The sequence below is a fragment of the Nycticebus coucang genome, chromosome 15, assembly GCF_027406575.1.
Source record: "Nycticebus coucang isolate mNycCou1 chromosome 15, mNycCou1.pri, whole genome shotgun sequence".
Taxonomy (NCBI): domain Eukaryota; kingdom Metazoa; phylum Chordata; class Mammalia; order Primates; family Lorisidae; genus Nycticebus; species Nycticebus coucang.
In genome coordinates, this window is record NC_069794.1 from 45,790,396 (window position 1) to 45,801,722 (window position 11,327).

Below are 11,327 nucleotides of genomic sequence, written 5' to 3' on the forward strand. Positions count from 1 at the left end.
TCTTTAATTTTATGAAGGCAAAAAGTGAAAACCAAATAAACACATGTACATGTATAGAGAAAATAAAAAAAGTAAAAAATAAAAAAAAGTCATGGCGTTCATCACAATTTGATGGCAAGAAACCTAGATTTACATACTTAGTTATTCATTATTTGATAATAGAAGTGCACTAATATTACTAAACTGTTGATTTCTCTGAAGTAGATTAAAAATATATTAACATCAAAACTAATATATGAGCACTGAAAAATACACATAAACATACGTAATCACCTATCAATACTTCTTAAGATTAACTATAAAGAAAGTACAATAGAAGACAATTGTATTTTTCTGTTAATTGTAAAAAAATATTTAAAATACTTTTAGAATTAAATGTAGTCATTTCTTACTAATAATTAATGTTATGCCTTCTGGTTAAATCTGTATACTTTTTAATCAATCTATTTCTATATATCTTTTAAGATAACATGTCTTGCATATTAATTGTTTAAAACTAAACATATTAACAATGAATTTCAGTAAGAACGATTTAATTTTAGCTTTTTAATTAATCTGAATTTTTATCCAAAGATAAATATGGTACCATGTATCAATGCCTAAAATTTCCACAATTTGTGAATCTGAATTGTTTGTTCTCTGTGAGATTTACTGGCGCTGAGTTGTTTAGTGAACTGTCATTAGCCTTCTGTTTAAAGAATGAGTCTAGGCTTTAAACATTACTGAAATTCATCTGGGACACTAAAGGTAAATATAAAGATAATGAATAAGGACTTTTAAATAATGTGTAGTGTCACACCTAATCTGGAATTACAACAGTACAGATAAGACAGAAAAGCAAATTTATATTACTTACAAAGCAAAATTGAAAGATAGAAAGAACCAAATTAAAGAGGAAAAACAAAGCTTTGAAAATAATCAAGTTAGAGTCCTATTATCCTAATCTCTCTGAAATAGTTTCTAGTGCTTTCAAATTAATAGGATAGACATACTATATATACACATACACAGGCTCAGAGGCATCAAGGTTAAAGACACAGAGATATCCAATCTCAGTCTGTGGTTGGTTATGAATACTAATCTAAGAGTAGTATGTTGGGCCACACATTAAATATTCAAACACTAATGAAAGCTGATGAGCAGACCAAGCTCCATGCATGATTTTCATAATATCAGCACCACAGATAAGCTTTCATAGCCAGCTGTTGGCTGCATGTGGAAGCTCCTAGGAGGCAAGATATACATACCATCCAAACTGAAGGACAAATCTAGAGAGCTTGGTAAAAGAGAGGGTGCTGATAAGTACCAAAATCAACTGAACCACTAGAACACATAGCTTGATTTGATAACTCTATCTATCTATCTATCTATCTATCTATCTATCTATCTATCTATTTATTTATTTCATTGTTGGGGATTCATTGAGAGTACAATAAGCCAGGTTACACTGATTGCATTTGTTAGGTAAAGTTCCTTTTACAATCATGTCTTGCCCCCCAAAAGTGTGGCACACACAAAGGCCCTACCCCGCTCCCTCCTTCCCTCTCTCTGCTCTACTTTCCCCACCCCGCCCTCCTTCTTTCTCCTTCTGCTATCCCATTCTCCCACCCCCACCTTGGCCTTAATTGTTATTAATTGTCCTCATATCCAAATTGAGTACATAAGATTCATGCTTCTCCCTTCTTGTGATTTTTTACTGAGAATAATGTCTTCCACTTCCATCCAGGTTAATATGAAGGATGTAAAGTCTGCATTTTTTTTTAATGGCTGAATAGTATTCCATGGTATACATATACCACAGCTTGTTAATCCATTCCTAGGTTAGTGGGCATTTAGTCTATTTCCACGTTTTGGAAATTGTAAATTGAGCTACAATAAACAGTCTAGTACAAGTGTCCTTATGATAAAAGGATTCTTTCCCTTCTGGGTAGATGCCCAGTAATGGGATTGCAGTATCAAATGGAAGATCTAGCTTGAGTGCTTTGAGGTTTCTCCATACTTCCTTCCCAAAAGGTTGCCCTAGTTTGCAGTCCCACTAGCAATGTAAAAGTGTTCCCTTCCCTCCACATCCACTCCAGCATCTGCAGTTTTGAGATTTTGTGATGTGGGCCATTCTCGCTGGGGTTAGATGGTATCTCAGGGTGGTTTTGATTTGCATTTCTCTAATAGATAGGGATGAAGAACATTTTTTCATATGTTTGTTAGCCATTCATCTGTCTTCTTTAGAGAAGGTTCTATCCATGTCTCTTGCCCATTGATATATGGGATTCTTGGCTTTTTTCATGTGGATTAATTTGAGTTCTCTATATATCCTAGTTATCAAGCTTTAGTCTGATTCAAAATATGCAAATATCCTTTCCCATTGCGTAGGTTGTCTATTTGCTTTGGTTGTTGTCTCCTTAGCTGTACAGAAGCTTTTCAGTTTAATGAAGTCCCATTTGTTTATTATTGTTGTTGTTGCAATTGCCATGGCAGTCTTCTTCATGAAGTCTTTCCCCAGGCCAATATCTTCCAGTGTTTTTCCTATGCTTTCTGTGAAGATTTTTATTGTTTCATGCCTTAAATTTAAGTCCTTCATCCATCTTGAATCAATTTTTGTGAATGGGGAAAGGTGTGAGTCCAGTTTCAGTCTTTTACATATAGATATCCAGTTCTCCCAACACCATTTATTGAATAAGGAGTCTTTCCCCCAAGGTATGTTCTTGTTCGGTTCATCAAAGATTAGGTGTTGTAAAATGTTAGTTTCATTTCTTGGTTTTCTATTCGATTCCAAGTGTCTATGTCTCTATTTTTGTGCCAGTACCATGCTGTCTTGACCACTATAGCTTTGTAGTACAGCCTAAAATCTGGTATGGTGATGCCCCCAGCTTTATTTTTATTAATAAGAACTGCCTTAGCTGTAAGAAGTTTTTTCTGGTTCCATACAAAACACAGAATCATTTTTTCCAAATCTTGAAAGTATGATGTTGGTATTTTAATAGGAATGGCATTGAATATGTAGATTGCTTTGGGAAGTATAGACATTTTCACAATGTTGATTCTTCCCATCCATGAGCATGGTGTGTTCTTCCATTTGTTAATATCCTCTGCTATTTCCTTTCTGAGGATTTCATAATTTTCTTTATAGAGGTCCTTCACCTCCTTCGTTAGGTATATTCCTAGGTATTTCCTTTTCTTTGAAACTATGGTGAAGGGAGTTGTGTCCTTAATTAGCTTTTCATCTTGACTGTTATTGGCATACACAAAGGCTACTGACTTGTAGACCTTGATTTTTATATCCTGAAACATTACTGTATTTTTTTTTTTTTTTTACTTCTAGGAGTCTTGTGGTTGAGTCTTTGGGATTCTCTAAGTATAAGATCATGTCATCAGCAAAGAGGGAGAGTTTGACCTCCTCTGCTCCCATTTGGATTCCCTTAATTTCCTTGTCTTATCTAACTGTATTGGCTAGAACTTCCAGCCGTATGTTGAATAGTAAAGGTGACAGAGGACAACCTTGTCTGGTTCCAGTTCTAAGAGGAAAAGCTTTCATATTTACTCCATTTAGTAAAATATTAGCTGTGGGTTTGTCATAGATCGTTTCAATCAGTTTTAGAAATGTGCCACTTATGTCTATACTCTTCGGTGTTCTAATTAGAAAAGGATGCTGGATTTTATCAAATGCTTTTTCTGCATCTATTGAGAGAATCATAAGATCTTTATTTTTGCCTCTGTTAATACGTTGGATAATGTTTATAGACTTGCATATGTTAAACCAGCCTTGCATCCCTGGGATTAAGCCTACTTGATCATGATGTATGACTTTTTTGATGATAAGCTGTAATCTATTGGCTAGGATTTTGTTGAGAATTTTTGCACTATATTCATGAGTGAAATTGGTCTGAAATTCTTTTTTTTTGGTTGGGTCTTTTCCTGGTTTTGGTATCAGAGTGATGTTTGCTTCAAGAACGTGTTGGGGGAAGATTCCTTCCTCCTCAATTTTTTGGAATAATTTCTGCAGTTCAGGAATAAGTTCTTCCTTGAAGGTTTGATAGAATTCTGGTGCGAAGCCATCTGGACCAGGGCATTTTTTGGTTGGAAGCTTTTTTATTGTTTCTTTAATCTCAGTGGTTGAAATTGGTCTGTTCAGGAGCTTTATTTCTCCCTGGCTAAGTCTAGGGAGAGGGTGTGATTCCAAATATTGATCCATTTCATCCACATTGTCAAATTTCTGGGTATAATGTTTCTGGTAGTATTCAGAGATGATCTCTTGTATCTCTGTGGGATCAGTTCTTATTTCCACTCTGTCATTTCTGATTGAGGTTGCTAGAGATTTTACTCTTCTATTTCTAGTTAGTCTGGCCAGTGGTTTATCTATTTTATTTATTTTTTCAAAAACCAACTCCTTGTTTCAGTAATTTTCTGAATGATTCTTTTGTTTTCAATTTCATTGATCTCTGATTTGATTTTGGATATTTCTTTTCTTCTACTGGGTTTAGGCTTAGATTGTTCTGTTTTTTCCAATTCCATAAGATGGCTTGTGAGTTTTTTGATATGCTCTCTTTCTGTTTCTCGAATATAGGCATCTAAAGCAATAAATTTTCTTCTCAAAACTGCTTTTTCAGTATCCCATAGGTTTTGGTGGCTGTATTATGCTCAAGGAAGTTAATGGTTTCCTGCTTTATTTCTTCATGCACCCGTCTGTTATTCAACAGATGGTTGTTTAATTTCCATGCCTTTGTGTGGGGTTGAACATTTTTGTTAGCGTTGAGTTCTACCTTTAGTGCCTTATGGTCTGAGAAGATACAAGGTAAAATTTCAATTCTTTTTATTCTGTTGATATTTGTTTTGTGTCCCAGGATATGATCAATTTTGGAGAATGTTCCATAGGGTGATGAGAAGAATGTATATTCTTTACCTTTGGGATGGAGTGTTCTATATGTGTCTATCAAGCACAGTTGTTCTAGGGTCTCATTTAAATCTCATATATCTTTGTTTAATTTCTGTTGAGAGGATCTGTCCAGCTCTGTAAGAGAAGTATTAAAGTCCTCTGTTATTATGGTATTATCAGATATCATATTGCTCAGACTGAGTAAGGTCTGTTTCAAGAATGTGGGAACATTTAAATTGGATGCCTAAGTATTTAGAATTGAAATGTCTTCTTATTGTATTTTTCCCTTGACAAATATCAAGTTACCATCTTTGTCTTTCTTGATTTTAGTTGCTTTAAATCCACATGTATCTGAAAATAAGATTGCAACTCCTCTTTTCTTCTGAGTTCCATTTGCCTAAAAATTTGTCTTCCAACCCTTGACTCAGAATTTTAATTTGTCTTTTGAAGCAAGCTTTGTTTCTTGCAGACAGCAAATGGATGGCTTGTGTTTTTTTTAATCCAGTCAGCCAATCTATGTCTCTTCAGTGGAGAATTCAAGCCATTAACATTTATTGAGATAATTGATAAGTGTGGTAGTATTCTGTTAATCTTATTTTGTGAGAGTCCATTGCTTAGTTTTATCTTTTGCATCAGTGTGGAAGATAGATTCTGTCCTTTAATTTCTGAGTTCTTTCTTTGCTGTTGGCCCATTGTCATGGTCAGTGTGTAAAACAGGTTGAAGTATTTCCTGTTCTTGTTGACCTTGTCTTGTTGTGGCGAATTTCCTCAATGTTTGTATATCCATAAATCATTTGAATTCTCCATCAATTTTAAAGCTGAGCTTAGCAGGGTATAGAATTCTGGGCTGGAAATTGTACTGTTTTAGTAGATTAAAGGTAGATGACCATTGCCTTCTTGCTTGGAAATTTTCATTAGAGAAGTCTGCAGTCACTTTGATGGATTTTCCCCTGTAGGTCTACTGGTGCTTACTCCTGGAAGCTAGCAGAATCATTTCTTTTGTCTTGAATTTGGATATGTTCATCACAATGTGTCTTGGAGAAGATCGGTTAGAGTTGAGGCGAACTGGAGTCCAATATCTCTCTGAAAGCTTTGTGTCAGAATTTTTGGTGATACTGGGAAATTTTCATTTATAATATTCTCTATTATGGGTTCCATTCCTCTGGGGCATTCTTCTTCCCCTTCTTGGATTCCTATAACTCATATGTTGGAACACTTCATAAAATCCCATAATTCTGACAGTGAACATTCTGCTTTCTCTCTCTTCTTTTCTGCTTTTTTAACTATCTGAGTTATCTCAAGAACTTTGTCCTCTACCTCCAAAATTCTTTCTTTTGCATGGTCTAACCTGTTGCTTATACTTTCCGTTGGATCTATAAGTTCCCTAATTGACTACTTCAGTTCCTTCAGCTCAACTACATCCTTTCTGTATACCTCATATCATTCATCTCTTACTTGATTTGTTTTTAGATTTCTTTTTGGTTATTTTCCATTTTATTAGCAGTTTCCTTCATTGTTTCCATCATTTCCTTCATTTTTTTCATCATGTGTATTCTAAATTCCTTTTTTGTCATTCCTGACATTTTTTTGTAGGTGGAATTCTCTGCAGTAGCTACCTCATGGTCCCTTGGAAGGGTTGCTCTGGACTGGTTCTTCATGTTGCCTGGAGTTTTCTGCTGATTTTTCCTCATGAGTGATTTCTTTTATCTGTTTCCTTGCCCTAATTTTCCTTTCACTTCCTCTTGTTCTTTAAGTTCCTGTGCCTATGGAAGCTGCCGGTGGGATTAGACAGATCGAACACACACAACCACTTTCCAGTTTTCCACTGTTTTTGTCCTCCTCTTGGGGTCCAGAAGTCTCTCACTGACTCCCTGTATCCTCAATGGGATGATTATAGGCAGATCCTACCAGCCAGAGATGCCTGGAGTCTTATTTCCCTAGACTCATGGTGCCCAGTTGCAGGGAAGCTGTTACTTGGCTGCCATCTTGCTCTCACTTAAGACATTTATCAACTCCCTTTATTTTTTTATAGAAAATTATTTTATTACTGATGTACGGTTATAAAGGCAAAAACACATTAACGAGTAGAAGAAAAAATAACAACAGGAATACACTAACTGTGAAAAATAACTCAAAAAGTCCAACTTGAGAGTTTATTTGTGAGGGTGGAGAATCATATGTCAGGGTCCAGACTTCAGTTTTCACAATGGCAACTTCCTCAGTGGAGATTTCTGTCTTCTGTGAGATCTCAGCTGGCATCAGCTCGGTTTTAACATGAGTGAGAGACATTCATTAAATATTCTCATCTCTGCTGGAGCCCACATTTAGAACACTATGGCAATTAAGTCCCACTGTTGTTTCTAAAAATATCAGGCAGGTCTGAGAAGGGTGAAGAAGAAAATTGTTCAGAAGTTGCTCCAGCACTGGCAACAGGGCCCTCAGCTGTCCAAGTGCTGGCTGAAGTGAAGATGGCTTTCCTGCTGTCAGAAAAGTGGTTTTTCCTCAACCAAATAAATGTGCCATCCAAATTTGAAGCAAAATAATTATTTAATTCCAATAGTGTCCCCAAATCTGTTTAATTGACAAGCAAAGGAGTATTAAGACTAATTAAAACTAAGAAAATATTCATCTTAAGGCTGGAGGACATGAACCTGAAATCTGGCCTTCCAAATACACCATGTCATAGAAAAAATTCTCTCAGGACACGTAAACCTCTATTTATTCAAAGCTAGCAACAGATAGTTTACATTTCATATATTTTATAGGAACCAATTTAACTTAATGATGTAGAAGTTAGTGTGAAATTAACTTTATTTGTATATTGGACATTTACATGTCATTGTATCATAAGTTGTGTATATATTTCAAATATATACAATGCAAATTAAGAAATAAAAAATGCAAGCTTGACTTCAGGAAAATATTTTCCTGTATCTAGGTGACTATATATAATTTATTATCCAATCTGGAGCACTTTGGAAACTGAAGTAGAAATATTCACATAATTGGCAAAACTGAAATTATAAATCTCCAGCTTTCATCAAATTTTAGAAATTCTCAGCCATCATTTCTTCAATTTTCTTCATGCTATTATTTTTTCTTTTTCTATAACACCATTTAGGCAAGTGCTTAATCACCTTATACTATCTCAAAGGTTTTTCATTCTATTTATGTGAAATCTTTTTCATTTTTATTGTTTACATTGGATACTTTATATTGCTCTATCATCAAATTATCTTGCTTTTGTTTATCATTGCAATGTAAGTCCTATATAGTAAATTTTATGTTCAGATATTGTTTCTTCCACTTCCATAATTTAAATTTGGTCTCTTATTATCACTTATAATGTTTGCTGTGATAGCTTCTTAAATTTTTTATTTAATATGAGCTCATTCTTAAACTTAATTAGGTGATTTTGAAAGGTTTGATTGCCATTTTTTTTTGTGACAGAGTCTTAAGTGATCGCCCTTGATAGAGTGCTGTAGCATCCCAGCTCATAGCAACCCCAAACACTTAGGCTTAAGTGATTCTCTTGCCACAGCCTTCCAAGTAGCTGGGACTACAGGAACCCGCCACAATGCCCAATTACTTTTTTGTTGTTGTTGCAGTTGTCATTGTTGTTTTAGCTGGCCTGGGCCAGGTTCGAAAATTCCAGCTTCAATGTATGTGGCTGGCGCCCTACTCACTGAGCTACAAGCACCACCTTGATTGCTATTTTAAACATTTGAATCCACGTGGTAGTTTTGTTTCCTTGGAAAGTTGTTTTATTTCTTTCTTCTTTCTATGTTGATCAACTTTGAGTTAAATCCTAGCTACAATAACTTTCTATGTTGATCAACTTTGAGTTAAATCCTAACTACAATAACTTTTCAAAGATTCTAGATGTTTTCTGTTATTTATTTATTTATTTATTTATTTTCTAAGGAGGGCTGTTTCTTTTGAATGAACAGTTTTCTCAATAGGACTTGAATTTGTGACTCTGTTTCTTGAAAAGTAGCTCTGGTGCAGCTCATATTTTGTCTTTAACAGCTTAGAATCGGTTCTGTGCATACAAGTTCAGAATACCAAGCCCTATGACTTATTCAAGAACAATTTTTGAGGCTGCAGGATTCTTATTTATAATTATCCTTTATGGGTTAAAATTCTCTTTCAAAATAGATGACAAAGTTCGAATACTAAAACTACAAATTGTAGACACACGCAAACATCTTAGTATACTACTTATGCAGCAAAAACATAAGTGTTTAAAAGAGCATTACAACAAAACAACTTCATTGTCTGAGATAACTTTGAAGATGATTAGCATTGCTCCTCACAAAAATATTGGTTTATCTTTTTAGCAAAACTCTTTAATATAATATCATCTAGGCATATCATATATTTTGAAGTTAGGGTTATTTTATCCAATAATAACCAATGTGCGATTGCTTACTCTGTATTAGTATTTTAATAGTGGGGAATAAATTACAGTTGATCTTCAAACAACACTAGCTTGAACTGTGTAAGTACATTTACACATGGATTTTCTTCTATTTCTGCCATCCCTGAGACAGCAAAACCAACCACACTTCTTCTTCTTCATCTTCAGCCTTCTCAACATGAAGATATGGTGATGAAGAATTTTATGATGATCTACTTCCATTTATTGAATAGCAAATATTTTTTCTCATTCTTATAATTTTCTTAATAATATTTTCTTTTTTCTAGGTTATTTTATTTTAAGACACGGTGTCTAATACATACAATATACAAAATAGGTTTTACCTATGTTATTTTTAAACCTTTGTTAGTCAACACCAGGCTATTAGTAGTTAAATTTTGTGGAAGTCTGAGTTACATGCAGGTTTTCTACTGCTGTGGGAGGGAGTTCATTGCCCCAAATCTCTGCATTATTCAAGGGTCAATTGCTCATTTTTTTAGTTCTTCATTTTCCCAAATTCTATCATCTTGTTTTAAATGAATCTCTATTAATTCCCATGTTGTTCTTTACTTATATGTCTTTATATGTATATATTACCTTTTAAAAAGTTGGTTAAGTAATAACTTGTTTGTCCTTAATATATGGAATCCAAGGAATCAGGATGAGGAGGTATTTCATATTGGGCTGATTTATTCTTTTAATATTTTTGATCTATATTTTCTTTAAGAAATGAGTTCTAAAGACACTTGAACATGGCTTAAAGCTAAATCATGTATATTATATGTGTAACCAATATACATTCTCTGTCTTTATTGGATAATCAAACACTATTTGTTTTAATTTCTCAAACTTGATACTAGTTCTCCCTCTTAGTTTCATATATTCTATTTACCGTGTTTTCTTTTTTTTTGGTAGGAGCTGGGTTTGAACCTGCCACCTTTGGCATATGAGGTCAGCATCCTACTCTTTGAGCCACAGGTGCCGCCCCTTATCGTGTTTTCTTATTACATCCTTCATACTTATTAGAAAGCAAGAATTCTACCACTGAACCACCAATGCATTGTCCTACATTCTTCATAATTGTTATACATCACATTGGTTTGTTCAAGTTTTCCATGTTACATTTTTCTATACATAGTTTTCTCCTATATATCTCTAATTGATAACATTTCTATTTTTAGTGAGTAAACTTACATATCTTTCTGTTGCTGTGTGAATTTAATTTGTATCCATACATTCCCACAGCTACAGCTCTATATGCGTGTCAAATAGACATCCATGACATCAAGGACAACATTTTTTTGGTCCTTATACTACATCAAATTAGTTTTATTCTAACTTCAATTGGTCGACAACTGCCTTAGCTATTTGCCCTGAAATATTTCTATATGTGTCCATCAGTGGTTACCTAAATGTTGTCCAAAGAATATTCTAATATGTTAAAACTTAGCTATTCATTTATTTTCTATTTGTTTTTTTTGTGGTTTTTGGCCGGGGCTGGGTTTGAACCCGCCACCTCCGGCATATGGGACCGACACCCTACTCTTTGAGCCACAGGCGCCGCCCCCATTTATTTTCTATTTGTATTATCAGCTAAGTGATCTAGCAACTTAAGAGTCTTATGACGGCTCCAAGGCAATGGGCAGTCCTAGATAGGATACAAAATTCTCTTCATTTTCCATATGTACTAAATTTTTAAAATGCTTTACAAAGGGTGAAGATTCTGTTTGGCCTGGTTTCCACTCCAGATTCTCTATAATGGCTATGTCCTGGTCATATTTTGGTCAAAATGTCCATCATATCCTGGGAACAATTCATGTCCTCAGGAAGAATCCATGTCATTGAAAAGTTCACATCAGTAGGAATCAGATTGAGTGACATTTAAGGTTCACTAACAGACGCAGAGAAACATTAACATTTTCCTCCTTTTCTACTCTAACTTCAAAATAATGATCAAAAAACAGTTCATATACCTTACTAAATTTTGCTCTTTTAAATAATCCACACAAAATTTTAATTTGTTATGCATGTTACTAT